The following is a 14,303-nucleotide window of genomic DNA, read 5'->3' as shown; positions in this document are numbered from 1 at the left end:
CAACAAATGCTGATGCCCAAGTAGGTGTTTTAGCTGCTGTCGCAGCTAATCTGCACATCAGTGGCAGACAAATTGCGTGAGAATCGGGAATTTAAAAAACGTCGGTGTTGAGAGGAATGTCGTTATACGTATTGCCAAATGCATTGAGTCGGATGGATATAATGTTGAGCATTTATTGCATTAATGTGAGATTTACAGATAATCGCGCTGTAACAGCATGCGTTCTCACAAATGATAAGTTACAATGATACATGTATCGCATTGGAACAACCAAAATAAAATGTTCAAACGTACATACGCTCTGTATCTTAATTTAAAAAACCTGCCTGTTACCAACCGCTCGTCTAAAATTGTGTGCCATATGTTTGTGACTATTACAGCGCCAGCTATGACAAGGCGAAATAGCTGGTCTAACTAAAACATTCATATTTCTTTATGTGCTACATGAATATGTAATAAAAATTTGGGGTTCCTATTTAAAAAGAAAACGCAGTTGATATCCGTTTGACCTATAGCAGCGCTATCTAGCGTGCCAACCATAGCGTCATCTGGTTTCTCCCTTCAAGCTAGACAAGTTTCGTTCTTTGTAGTTTTTTTTTACGCTTATTTCATGAGATATTTGACCCAGTCACGATCAATGGACACCCTCTACCACTGGCTTTTAATATTAGGCTAAGTCCTCAGTGAATTCAATCGTTGTCTATAGAATGAGCAGCAGTTATCACATTGGATACTTACTTGAGGTGACAAGATTTCACAACCTTTCCAATCATACGGTTATAGATCACATATCTAAATCCACAACGCAGATAAGTAGATGGTTCATTTGGAAATAACTCAACAGTTCTACTTCTCAACTTGACATGAGAAGGTTAAAACAATGGGCCTACAAAGATATGGACTAATATCCTTTTCCTCTGTTTACTGCAGAATTCCTGAGCAGTTTCTAAGGTCGAATGTGACACGTATGCTTCAGAAACAAAAGCTTGTGTTTTAGAAAGTTACCACTCGCGCGGAAATAACCTTTCCATGTCATATCCTGCGAACTATGAATAAAAGGAAACACGGAAATTCCATATTCCTAGATTTCAGGAATGCGTTTTACACTGCGCCAAACTGTAGACCGTTGATAAAGGTCCGAGTGTCCGCTATACGTTCTCACATATGTGAGTGTCTCGAAGACTTTTTAAGTAATAGGACCTGGTACAATATCTTAAACGGAGAGTGTTCGTCAGAGACAAAGGTATTGACAGGATTGCAGCAGGAAAGTGTTATAGGACAGACGGTGTTGTCTGTATGTATATATTATCTGGTGCGCAGGGTGAGCAGCAATCTACGGCTGTTTGCTGGAGACACTCTGGTGTATTACAAAGGAGGATACAGGAGACGTTCATGAAATATCTGTTTTGTGTGATGAACAGCAGCTTCTTGCAAATATGGGAAATGTAATCCAGATGAGTAAGAAAAACAATCCTTTGATGTTCGAATACAGTATTAGTGCTGTGGTGCTTGACACAGTAACGTCGATTAAATATGTAGGCGTAACGTTGTAAACCTATGCGAGATGGAGCAAGTAGATATGGTCATTAGCGAGGAACGTGAATATGCGTGGTGTCGGGGCTAGCAGTGTACTGAACACTAAATTGGTCTAGAATCTTCATACGGAAATTATTCTGTAACACCCCCCCTCCCCTCCCCCCTTTTTTAAATCCGACTTTTGTGCTGTTGCACGTGGATTAAGAAGAAACACGAACTGACTGTAATCGTCTCAGCAAGTGGAGTAGAAAAAAGTTTGGCACCTGCAACAATTTAATTTGATAGAAATTAATTTGATAAAGAAAAGTTTCATTAACGTGGTGAGAAAGGAGAGGGTTTCTCTACCGATCTAAAGGATGAAAGTTCTGTCCAAAATAACAATTTGATTTATTATAGCTGAACTCAAAATAATAAACAAAACACATGAAACATTTACAATATGTCAAATTTGGTACTCAAATAAAAACCTGTGAAGGTGAAGTTGTCCATGAACTAGCTTGTGTATTGAACACTAAATTGGTCTAGAATCTTCATACGGAAATTATTCTGTAACACCCCCCTCCCCCCCCTTTTTTAAATCCGACTTTTGTGCTGTTTCACGTGGATTAAGAAGAAACACGAACTGACTGTAATCGTCTCAGCAAGTGGAGTAGAAAAAAGTTTGGCACCTGCAACAATTTAATTTGATAGAAATTAATTTGATAAAGAAAAGTTTCATTAACGTGGTGAGAAAGGAGAGGGTTTCTCTACCGATCTAAAGGATGAAAGTTCTGTCCAAAATAACAATTTGATTTATTATAGCTGAACTCAAAATAATAAACAAAACACATGAAACATTTACAATATGTCAAATTGGGTACTCAAATAAAAACCTTTGAAGGTGAAGTTGTCCATGAACTAGCTTGTGTATTGAACACTAAATTGGTCTAGAATCTTCATACGGAAATTATTCTGTAACATCCCCCCTCCCCTCCCCCCTTTTTTAAATCCGACTTTTGTGCTGTTTCACGTGGATTAAGAAGAAACACGAACTGACTGTAATCGTCTCAGCAAGTGGAGTAGAAAAAAGTTTGGCACCTGCAACAATTTAATTTGATAGAAATTAATTTGATAAAGAAAAGTTTCATTAACGTGGTGAGAAAGGAGAGGGTTTCTCTACCGATCTACAGGATGAAAGTTCTGTCCAAAATAACAATTTGTTTTGTTATAGCTGAACTCAAAATAATAAACAAAACACATGAAACATTTACAATATGTCAAATTGGGTACTCAAATAAAAACCTGTGAAGGTGAAGTTGTCCATGAACTAGCTTGTGTATTGAACACTAAATTGGTCTAGAATCTTCATACGGAAATTATTCTGTAACACCCCACCTCCCCTCCCCCCTTTTTTAAATCCGACTTTTGTGCTGTTGCACGTGGATTAAGAAGAAACACGAACTGACTATAATCGTCTCAGCAAGTGGAGTAGAAAAAAGTTTGGCACCTGCAACAATTTAATTTGATAGAAATTAATTTGATAAAGAAAAGTTTCATTAACGTGGTGAGAAAGGAGAGGGTTTCTCTACCGATCTACAGGATGAAAGTTCTGTCCAAAATAACAATTTGATTTATTATAGCTGAACTCAAAATAATAAACAAAACACATGAAACATTTACAATATGTCAAATTGGGTACTCAAATAAAAACCTGTGAAGGTGAAGTTGTCCATGAACTAGCTTGTGTATTGAACACTAAATTGGTCTAGAATCTTCATACGGAAATTATTCTGTAACACCCCCCCTCCCCTCCCCCCTTTTTTAAATCCGACTTTTGTGCTGTTTCACGTGGATTAAGAAGAAACACGAACTGACTGTAATCGTCTCAGCAAGTGGAGTAGAAAAAAGTTTGGCACCTGCAACAATTTAATTTGATAGAAATTAATTTGATAAAGAAAAGTTTCATTAACGTGGTGAGAAAGGAGAGGGTTTCTCTACCGATCTACAGGATGAAAGTTCTGTCCAAAATAACAATTTGATTTATTATAGCTGAACTCAAAATAATAAACAAAACACATGAAACATTTACAATATGTCAAATTGGGTACTCAAATAAAAACCTGTGAAGGTGAAGTTGTCCATGAACTAGCTTGTGTATTGAACACTAAATTGGTCTAGAATCTTCATACGGAAATTATTCTGTAACACCCCCCCTCCCCTCCCCCCTTTTTTAAATCCGACTTTTGTGCTGTTGCACGTGGATTAAGAAGAAACACGAACTGACTATAATCGTCTCAGCAAGTGGAGTAGAAAAAAGTTTGGCACCTGCAACAATTTAATTTGATAGAAATTAATTTGATAAAGAAAAGTTTCATTAACGTGGTGAGAAAGGAGAGGGTTTCTCTACCGATCTACAGGATGAAAGTTCTGTCCAAAATAACAATTTGATTTATTATAGCTGAACTCAAAATAATAAACAAAACACATGAAACATTTACAATATGTCAAATTGGGTACTCAAATAAAAACCTGTGAAGGTGAAGTTGTCCATGAACTAGCTTGTGTATTGAACACTAAATTGGTCTAGAATCTTCATACGGAAATTATTCTGTAACACCCCCCCTCCCCTCCCCCCTATTTTAAATCCGACTTTTGTGCTGTTTCACGTGGATTAAGAAGAAACACGAACTGACTGTAATCGTCTCAGCAAGTGGAGTAGAAAAAAGTTTGGCACCTGCAACAATTTAATTTGATAGAAATTAATTTGATAAAGAAAAGTTTCATTAACGTGGTGAGAAAGGAGAGGGTTTCTCTACCGATCTACAGGATGAAAGTTCTGTCCAAAATAACAATTTGATTTATTATAGCTGAACTCAAAATAATAAACAAAACACATGAAACATTTACAATATGTCAAATTGGGTACTCAAATAAAAACCAGTGAAGGTGAAGTTGTCCATGAACTAGCTTGTGTATTGAACACTAAATTGGTCTAGAATCTTCATACGGAAATTATTCTGTAACACCCCCCCTCCCCTCCCCCCTTTTTTAAATCCGACTTTTGTGCTGTTTCACGTGGATTAAGAAGAAACACGAACTGACTGTAATCGTCTCAGCAAGTGGAGTAGAAAAAAGTTTGGCACCTGCAACAATTTAATTTGATAGAAATTAATTTGATAAAGAAAAGTTTCATTAACGTGGTGAGAAAGGAGAGGGTTTCTCTACCGATCTACAGGATGAAAGTTCTGTCCAAAATAACAATTTGATTTATTATAGCTGAACTCAAAATAATAAACAAAACACATGAAACATTTACAATATGTCAAATTGGGTACTCAAATAAAAACCTGTGAAGGTGAAGTTGTCCATGAACTAGCTTGTGACATTTATGACAATGTGGTATGTGGAGCCAATTCCAAGCAACTCAAATCTCAAGAGAAACACCCAGCTAACCCGACATTAATTGCTGCTTCAGCAGTGAGAAGACTGTGAACACCCAAGACAGAACCACGTTATAAAAGACGGAACAGGCGCGCTCTGCTGAGATCTGATTATCGCAGAGCAAAATTCCCTGATTTGCCAGTGCTGCGGACATACATTACCAACTGTCTTCTTAGCTGCAAGGACACGATCTGGCGTACCTGAGGCGCTGGCTGGTTGCTTCCACGTCTCGTCGTAGTGATGATAATAGCCCGAAAGAAATTATCCTGGTCTGGTTGTCCCAGACTAAAGACTTCCTAGCAATACAAACGCGCCTCTGATGGAGACGAAGAAGGCTCGCCATACAATCACTGACGGTACAGTGACTCATTTTAATAAGCGAAATCACACAGTAAATCCGATACAGTAAACTTTAGCCAAAACTGCTCAAGACGGACAACATAGGCCGCTTGTAAGCAGAACGCTCAATTGCCAACTGTTCTCGGAAAGTTACGTTGAATTCGCAACTTCAGCAACTTCGTCAACAGTTACAATTAAATGAAAGTATATTAGACAGCCAACGGAAGGCAGGCTGTCCAGAGCAGCGAGAGATCAGTCTTTTAATCTACTGCGACCGAAAGGCGAGAGCCGACTCTACCAAGAGCACCGGGCGGAAATGTCTCAAACTTTGCGTTGGGCACACCCCTCCAAATGGTTCAAATCGTTCTGAGCGCTGAGTTACTTAACATCTGAGGTCATCAGTCCCCTAGACTTAGAACTACTTAAAGCTAATTAACCTCTTACCATCACCCACAGCCATGCCGGGGGCAGGGTTCGAATCTTCGACCGTAGCAGCATCGGGGTTCCAAGCTGAAGCACCTAGAACCGCTCGGTCACACCGGCCGGCCACACTTGTCCCCTCTCCTAGAATTTCTTCCGCGCGGTGGATTGGAACCAATCGCATGGAGGCTTCCAAATTTGTGGTGTAACACATTCCAAAAGTGGACAAATACAGGTACACTGTTAAGAAGACAGTCGCAACTTTCGTCTCACCAGCGTCGTCATAGATACCAGTACCCAAATGTACAGTGTAGTGTTGGCAGAAGAGCCAACACCGTGTTACGAATGGAGGCCGAAATGCACGCGTTTTAGCTCACGCAGGCTGGCGTGATGAGGGAAGAACTATACTGACGTGAGGTCTGGAACATGACAAGGCATGAGAATTCAGAAAACGGACGTAATTAGTTTGATACTTAACTTTAATCCATTAATGATGAACGTTGCTCTTGACGGCACATGAGTCACAATAATATCTGTTCAGAACATATTCTTGAAGGTAGTACTTATACTAACTGAATATGGCGCCTTGCTAGGTCGTAGCAAATGACGTAGCTGAAGGCTATGCTAAACTAACGTCTCGGCAAATGAGAGCGTATTTTGTCACTGAACCATCACTAGCAAAGTCGGCTGTACAACTACGGCGAGTGCTAGGGAGTCGCTCTAGACTAGACCAGCAGTGTGGCGGCGCTCGGTCTGCAATCACTGATAGTGGCGACACGCGGGTCCGACGTATACTACCGGACCGCGGTTGATTTAAAGGCTACCACCTAGCAAGTGTGGTGTCTGGCGGTGACACCACATACAGTGTGTATCAAAAAGAATCACCCGATCGGTCATGTCTATATTTCTCAAAGTTGGTCGACCGAAGCGTCCGATCCCACTCGTCGGCTTTGGCCCGTGACGTAAGGCTGTTCTAGTGTGCGACGTCACGACGGCGCGGAATTTAGTTTGTGAGAGTGGCGTGTTTGTAGGTGTCGTTTTAATGTGATCGGTGGTGCTCTCTGGTGGTGTGTTAAGTGATGTTTTTGGTTTAGTCTGCGTGTATGGCGTGTTTATAGGTGGCGTACTGTTGCGGTCGGTGGTTCTCTCTGGTGGTGTGTTTATGGGTAGCGTGTTACGTGCCGTATGTGGTTCATTTGCGTGATAGCATTGCACATGTATGGTATCGGGACTGTGCTTTCAGCGGTGCATTTTTCTATGAGTTAACGATTTTAGTTTTGTTATTTCGACGTTATTGTAGTTATTTTCTGTTCGACGTGTGAGAATTTTGGTAAATAGATATTTTTATGTCTTTGGTAGGAATGGATATGACTGACGAAGTCAACAGTTTTCGGTTGTCGGCGATGATGGGGGACAGTGCGGTGACTGTAACAAAATTTCTTCCTATTCCGATTTTTGGGTGTCTCGGACCAGGGACGGCTATATGTGGAGATGCCGTAAGGATGATACCAGGTCAAGGGAGGTGTTCGATTCCAATTTTGTTGGTTTGTTGTGTTTTTTGAGGTAGTAATGATTGTGGACGTGATTGTAATTTTCGGTTTTATGGTTTGGTATCGGCAGTTTCTGTTGATCTATATAGGTCAGAGGAAGTGTCAAATTTCAATGTGTGGTTGTAGCTGTGGGTGTTCCGGTATCGGGAGTTGCTGTTGAGCTATATAGGTCAAGGGAAGTGTACGATACCAATTTGTGGGATCGGAAGCTGTTATTGAGCTATATAGATCAAGGGAAGTGTTATTTGTGGGATCGGGAGTTGCTGTTGAACTATATAGGTCAAGGGAAGTGTCCAATTCCAGAGGATATTATGTTTAGTGAAATTTGGGGAGTTATGTAGTGTCGGTTTGTTTCGTCGTTATGTGTGGTTTGGTATGGTGGTGTGTGTCTAAATTTGTTTATATTTACTTTGTCCCCACCCAAAAAACCCCAAATCCCACGCTCGTCCCGTTAGTTTCATTAGGTTTTTTGTGGAACGTGTGTGTGTTGGTTTTTCAATGTATTTTCGAGTTTGTGGTCATGTGTACGTAATGACGTCATAGGCGCCATACTGGAGTCGTAGTGTATGGTATTTTCCGCCATATTTGTGACGTCATAGGTCAAAGCAGGGGGGTGGAATCGGACGCTTGTGTATTTCCCTGAAACTAATAGACATATGCAATGAATTTTGTTTTGTGGTGAACAGGAAACTCAAAAAAATTTTTTTCATAACTTCTCGTAGGTGATCAATATGTCCCCCTCGAGATTCACGGCATACGTCATTGAGGTATTCAAATTGTTGCCACATTGCAGCGAGCATGTCCTGAGTTACAGCTTCTACAGCTGCTGTTACGCGATGTGTCAGTTCATTCATTGTTGTTGGTAATGGAGGCACACGAACAGAATCTTTTATAAACCCCCAGGAGAAATAATCACATACAGTCAATTCTGGTGGTCTTGGAGGACAGTAATGTAAGGCCGAATCATTTGGTCCAGAGCGACCGATCCATCGTTCAGTAATCCTTCGATTTAAAAATCCCCGCAATCCAGTTGCCAGTGTGGCGCTGTCCCACCCTGTAAATGAAGTCGTTGGAATCAGTCTCCAACTGTGGGAAAAGAAAGTTCTCAAGCATATCGAATTATGTGCTTCCTGTAATAATGTTCTCGGCTAAGAAATAGGGACCTTACACCTTTTTTCCGTGAAACTGCTCAATTCATAATAAATTTTGGAGAGTGCCTCTCATGCTGGACTACTTCTGTGGTTGTTACCTACGCCCATATTCTCATATTATGACAGTCCACCTTTCTATTTAAATGGAAAGTTGACTCGTCACTAAACACTAAGCGTGGAAGAAAACTGTGATCCTCCATCTTGCCAAGAACGAAATTACAGAACTCCCCACGTCGTTGTTTGTCACCTTCACAACCACGTTGCAGTAGCTGAACTTTGTACGGTTTCATTTGTAAACGTCGACGCAGCACACACCAGACGGACATCGGGGGCATGCTGAGCTGTCGAGCTGCTCGGCGAACTTGTTTCTGCGGACTCCTCTTGAAACTATAGCGGATTTGTTCGACGTCAGTGTCAGACACTCGGGCACGGCCCGGCGATTTGCCTTTACACAAACAACCTGTTTCTCGGAATTGTTCAATGCCATCATCTAATGCTCTGTGCTGTAGGAGGACCCACACCATACCTAGTACGAAAGTCACGCTGAACAGTTACTACTGACCTGCACTGCGCAAAACGTAGAACACAAAACCCTTTCTGTTGTCCTGACACCATTTTACTAAAACAAAAGTGGGCGCACACTGATGCTACCTAGCGGGAAGCCGGTAAAACTCGAGAGTTTGCCCTTTCCGACAGTACTTTGCTCACGCACATATGTCAAATAACATAATAGTTACGACCTTTTTTTTTTAAATCGGATGATTCTTTTTGATATAGACCATATCTTTTGACCCAATAAATAAAATGATCTAATTTCGTATCCCTTCGACTTCTCGACAGCAATACTGGAATTCTTTATTCCAATTTCAGGACAAGTTAGTAGTTTATTCACTAAGGAATGTATCACTTTTCACATAACTGTCCATATACTACAACCAGACGATCGTATTAAATTATTCGCCGTTTTCGATAGTGCGTCACAGGTATTTTGGTGAAAAACAAAACTTTGCGCAATATCTTAGGTGTATTTTCTTCTTCATTAGCACAGTATTACGAGTGCCATCATTTTATCTTGAAGCTCTTATGTGAGCGTTTGCATTAAAACAACAGTTGGTCCATCTTGATGCAAAACACTTTCATTAGTTATTTATTTATTCGCAAAATAGTTTCAGTGACAAAAGCATCCTGATGAGTGCGTTCTTTAAGTCTAAAACATGAGAAGATGGCATACTTATAAACATTGTAAAACGTTATTAAGTGTTTACTGTCATGTTACAAACACAGTTTTCTATGAATAGTCTCATAATATCTTATTTACTTTACGTCACAGCATGGTTTCTATGTTTGTTTTCGCTTTTTTCCGGCATATTTTCTACGTCTTTCTTGCCGCTTCTTCGGCACACAGCGTGTCATCTGCCAGTGTATGAGTGGCTGTTAGTAAACAAATATGAAAAAGTGAACTAATGCATGTCAGCATTGTGTTGTTGGGATTGCAGTACTGTGTTGTGCGTACTGTAACACCTTCGGTACACATACCATCAGATTATTTGACTTGTCACTCTAACGAAGTAGGCGAGTGTCAGCAATATGTTTCGTGGTCTTATTGTGGCGTGTTTATTTTCTGCCGTTAGCTCAGACGATAGAAATGCCACTTGCACACTTACAGTAGCAGACACAGTGACCAACTTTAAACAGAACTTGATTAATTTTAACACATATTTATTAAAATAAGAGAAATCATAGAAATTACTTAACTTGATTCTGGATACTGTTTACAATTGATAGTCTGAAGTTCCTTTGCTCTTGGTACGTTAATCTTATTCTCACATATCTCTGATACTTGACAAAGTGTGTATACATTTATCTTCATGGCTATGTACAGGAATATGGTAATTTCATTAAGCGCACACTGAAACTTGACTGTGGACTGGTACAGACAAATGCAGACTGACTAATCAGAGGTCTGTACACTCGTTATAATACCTCGCACGTTCATGTATCATTGCGCGAGTGTAATCCGTGAGGAGAAAAGGTTCTACGTTAGCAGCAGTCTCATTGGCTCCGTTACATATTAATACGCGGATCGGCGGAAGCAGAATTTGGGCCGTCTCTAAGGCAGCGCCATCTCGTAGTGCAGAGATGGACGAGCGCTGCGCCTGCGCTGTTGTGCTTAGCGGGGCGCGCTCTAGTGGGAAAGTTGTGTACGCGCTGACTACGCAGAACTACAGGGTGTTTCAAAAATGACCGGTATATTTGAAACGGCAATACAAACTAAACGAGCAGCGATAGAAATAAACCGTTTGTTGCAATATGCTTGGGACGACATTACATATTCAGGCGGACAAACTTTCGAAATTACAGTAGTTACAATTTGCAACAACAGATGGCGCTGCAAGTGATGTGAAAGATATAGAAGACAACGCAGTCTGTGGATGCACCATTCTGTACGTTGTCTTTCTGCTGTAGGCGTGTGGTGTACACAACGTGCAAGTGTGCTGTGGACAACATCGTTTATTCCTTAGAACAGAGGATTTTTCTGGTGTTGGAATTCCACCGCCCAGAACACAGTGTTGTTGCAACAAGACGAAGTTTTCAATGGAGGTTTAATGTAACCAAAGGACCGAAAAGCGATACAATCAAGGATCTGCTCGAAAAATTTCAACAGATTGGGAACGTGACGGATGAATGTGCTGGAAAGGTAGGGCGACCGGGTACAGCAACCACAGAGGCCAACGCGCAGCTAGTGCAGCAGGTGATCCGACAGCGGCCTCGGGTTTCCGTTCGCCGTGTTGCAGCTGCGATCCAAATAACGCCAACGTCCACGTATCGTCTCATGCGCCAGAGTTTACACCTCTATCCGTACAAAATTAAAACGCAACCCCTCAGCGCCATTACCATTGCTGCACGAGAGACATCAGCTAACGATATAGTGCACAGGATTGCTGATGGTGATATGCATGTGGGCAGCATTTGGTTTACTGACGAAGCTTATTTTTACCAGGACGGCTTCGTCAATAAACAGAACTGGCGCATATGGGGAACCGAATAGCCCCATGTTGCAGTGGCATCGTCCCTGCATCCTCAAAAAGTACTGGTCTGGGCCGCCATTTCTTCCAAAGGAATCATTGGCTCATTTTTCAGATCCGAAACGATTACTGCATCACGCTATCTGGACATTCTTTGTGAATTTGTGGCGGTACAAACTGCCTTAGACGACACTGCGAACACCTCGTGGTTTATGCAAGATGTTGCCCCGCCACATCGCACGGCCGACGTCTTTAATTTCCTGAATGAATATTTCGATGATCGTGTGATTGCTTTGGGATATCCGAAACATACAGGAGGCGGCTTGGATTGGCCTCCCTATTCGCCAGACATGAACCCCTGTGACTTCTTTCTGTGGGGACACTTGAAAGACTAGGTGTACCGCCAGAATCCAGAAACAATTGAACAGCTGAAGCAGTACATGTCATCTGCATGTGAAGCCATTCCGCCAGACACGTTGTCAAAGGTTTCGGGTAACTTCATTCAGAGACTACGCCATATTATTGCTACGCATGGTGGATATGTGGAAAATATCGTACTATAGAGTTTCCCAGACCGCAGCGCCATCTGTTGTTGACAATTGTAACTACTGTAATTTCGAAAGTTTGTCCGCCTGAAAATGTACTGTTGTCCCAAGCATATTGCAACAAACGGTGTATTTCTATCGCTGCTCGTTTAGTTTGTATTGCCGTTTCAAATATACCGGTCATTTTTGAAACACCCTGTATATACACAACAGGTACTGTTGTAGATACAGTTTGGGTGTATGTTACGTTGTTACGTAGTTTATCATGTAATCAAGTTCGCTGGACGGCTTGAAGCTGCTTGTAAACACGGAGAAGGATAACTTTGTACCTTGTTCGTAATCCAGAACTTGCTGCTTGCATGTATTACATCGCAAGAATATATTTCATATTGGAGAAGGTTTTGGAAAATTCTAGCGGATGTTCTGTTCTGACGACTTATGTTCCTTACTAATCGCACTCTCTCTCTCTCTCTCTCTCTCTCTCTCTCTCTCTCTCTGTGTGTGTGTGTGTGTGTGTGTGTGTGTGTGTGTGTGTGTGTGTGTGTGTGTGTTTCAGTTGGAGTTATGCCCTTAGTCTGTCATGATATAAGGCCTATTAATTTTGTGTACACAGCCATATAAAAATGCCTGAAATTTTTCGTATTATATTTCTCCGTTTTCGAATCACGATTTATAAACATCCTTCCTCGAGCTCATTTGTGCTAATCGGACATTCTTATAACAACATGAGTTTGTGTCCTCTTTCGAGTCTTCAGAGTTTCTGTGTGGCTAATGCCTGACTCCCGCCAGTACAGCTTTGGTCACACCGACCACATTCAAATTTACGCAATACTTTTCTTCTGAAAGAATATGTTCGTCAAGGTGTAAGAAGGCTGTTTAGGTTTTCTTATTGGTAACGCCACGTAGCGCTCTGTATGAAAAGTCTCTGCCTGTGCCGTGTGCAGTCTGTGGCTGGTTTGCATTGTTGTCTGCCATTGTAGTGTTGGGCAGCAGGATGTGAATAGCGGTTAGCGTTGCGCAGTTGGAGGTGAGCCGCCAGCAGTGGTAGATATGGGGAGAGAGATGGCGGAGTTTTGAATTTTGTAAGGCTGGATGTCATGAACTGCTATATATATTATGACTATTAAGGTAAATACATTGTTTATTCTCTATTAAAATCTGTCGTTTGATAACTATGCCTATCAGTAGTTAGTGCCTTCCGTAGTGTGAATCTTATTTAGCTGGCAGTAGTGGCGCTCACTGTATTGCAGTAGTTCGAGTAACGAAGATTTTTGTGAGGTAAGTGATTTGTGAAAGGTACAGGTTAATGTTAGTTAGGGCCATTCTTGTTTAGGGGTTATTGAAAGTCAGATTGCATTGCGCCAAAAAAATTTTGTGTGTCAGTTTAAGCACAGTCGTGTATAATTTTTCTAAGGGGACGTTTCAAAGGTATACGGGCGAGCTTCTGCGTTGTAGGGAGACCAGCTGATGGCGGATGTGTAAAATGTCCTAACTTAGTCGGTAAGCGAGTTGCCTTCGAAGTGCGAGGCTACGCTTACATCTACATCCACATCTAAATCTACATGGATATTCTGCAAATCGCCTGGCAGAGGGTTCACCGACCCACCTTCACAATTCTCTATTATTCCAATCTCGTCTAGCGCGCGGTAAGAATGAACACATATTTCTTCCCGTAAGAGCTCTGATTTCCCTTATTTTGTCTTGGTGATCGTTCCTCCCTGTGTAAGTCGGTCTCAACAAAATAATTTCACACTCGGAGGAGAAAGTTGGTGAATGGAATTTCGTGAGAAGATTCCTTCGCAACGAAAACCCGCCTTTCTTTTAATGATGTCCAGCACAAATCCTGAATCATTTCTGTGGCACTCTTTCCCATATTTCGCGACAATACAAAACGTGATGCCTTTCCTTGAACTTTTTCTATGTACTCCGTCAGTCCTATCTGGTAAGGATCCCACACCGAGCAGAAGAATTCTAAAAGAGGTCTGACAAGCGTAGTGTAGGCCGTCTCCTTAGTAGATCTGTTACATTTTCTAAATGTCCTGCCAATAAAACGCAGCATTTGGTTAGCCATCCCCACAACATTTATATGTGTTCTTTCCAATTTAAACTGTTCGTAATTGTAATACCTAGGTACTTAGATGAACTTACGACTTTTAGATTAGATTGATTTATCGTGTAACCGAAGTTTAACGAGTTCCTTTTAGCACTCATGTGGATGACCTCACTCTTTTCGTTATATAAGGCAACTGCCACTCTTCGCACCATTCAGATATTTCTTCTTAATCGTTTTGCATTACAGCCCCAGTTCCACTCACT

General features: G+C 41.2%; 1 protein-coding gene across 1 annotated transcript in view; it reads left to right on the top strand.

Moving 5' to 3' along the window:
- The window catches only part of LOC126293465 (uncharacterized), an 84,554-nt gene that overhangs the window by 26,684 nt on the left and 43,567 nt on the right, over window positions 1-14,303 (top strand). The window lies entirely within an intron of this gene.

This window comes from Schistocerca gregaria, chromosome 10 (genome assembly GCF_023897955.1).
Source record: "Schistocerca gregaria isolate iqSchGreg1 chromosome 10, iqSchGreg1.2, whole genome shotgun sequence".
In the NCBI taxonomy this organism is placed as follows: Eukaryota; Metazoa; Arthropoda; class Insecta; order Orthoptera; family Acrididae; genus Schistocerca; species Schistocerca gregaria.
Note: the sequence above shows the minus strand (reverse complement) of the source record. Positions and strands in the feature narration are given on the sequence as shown.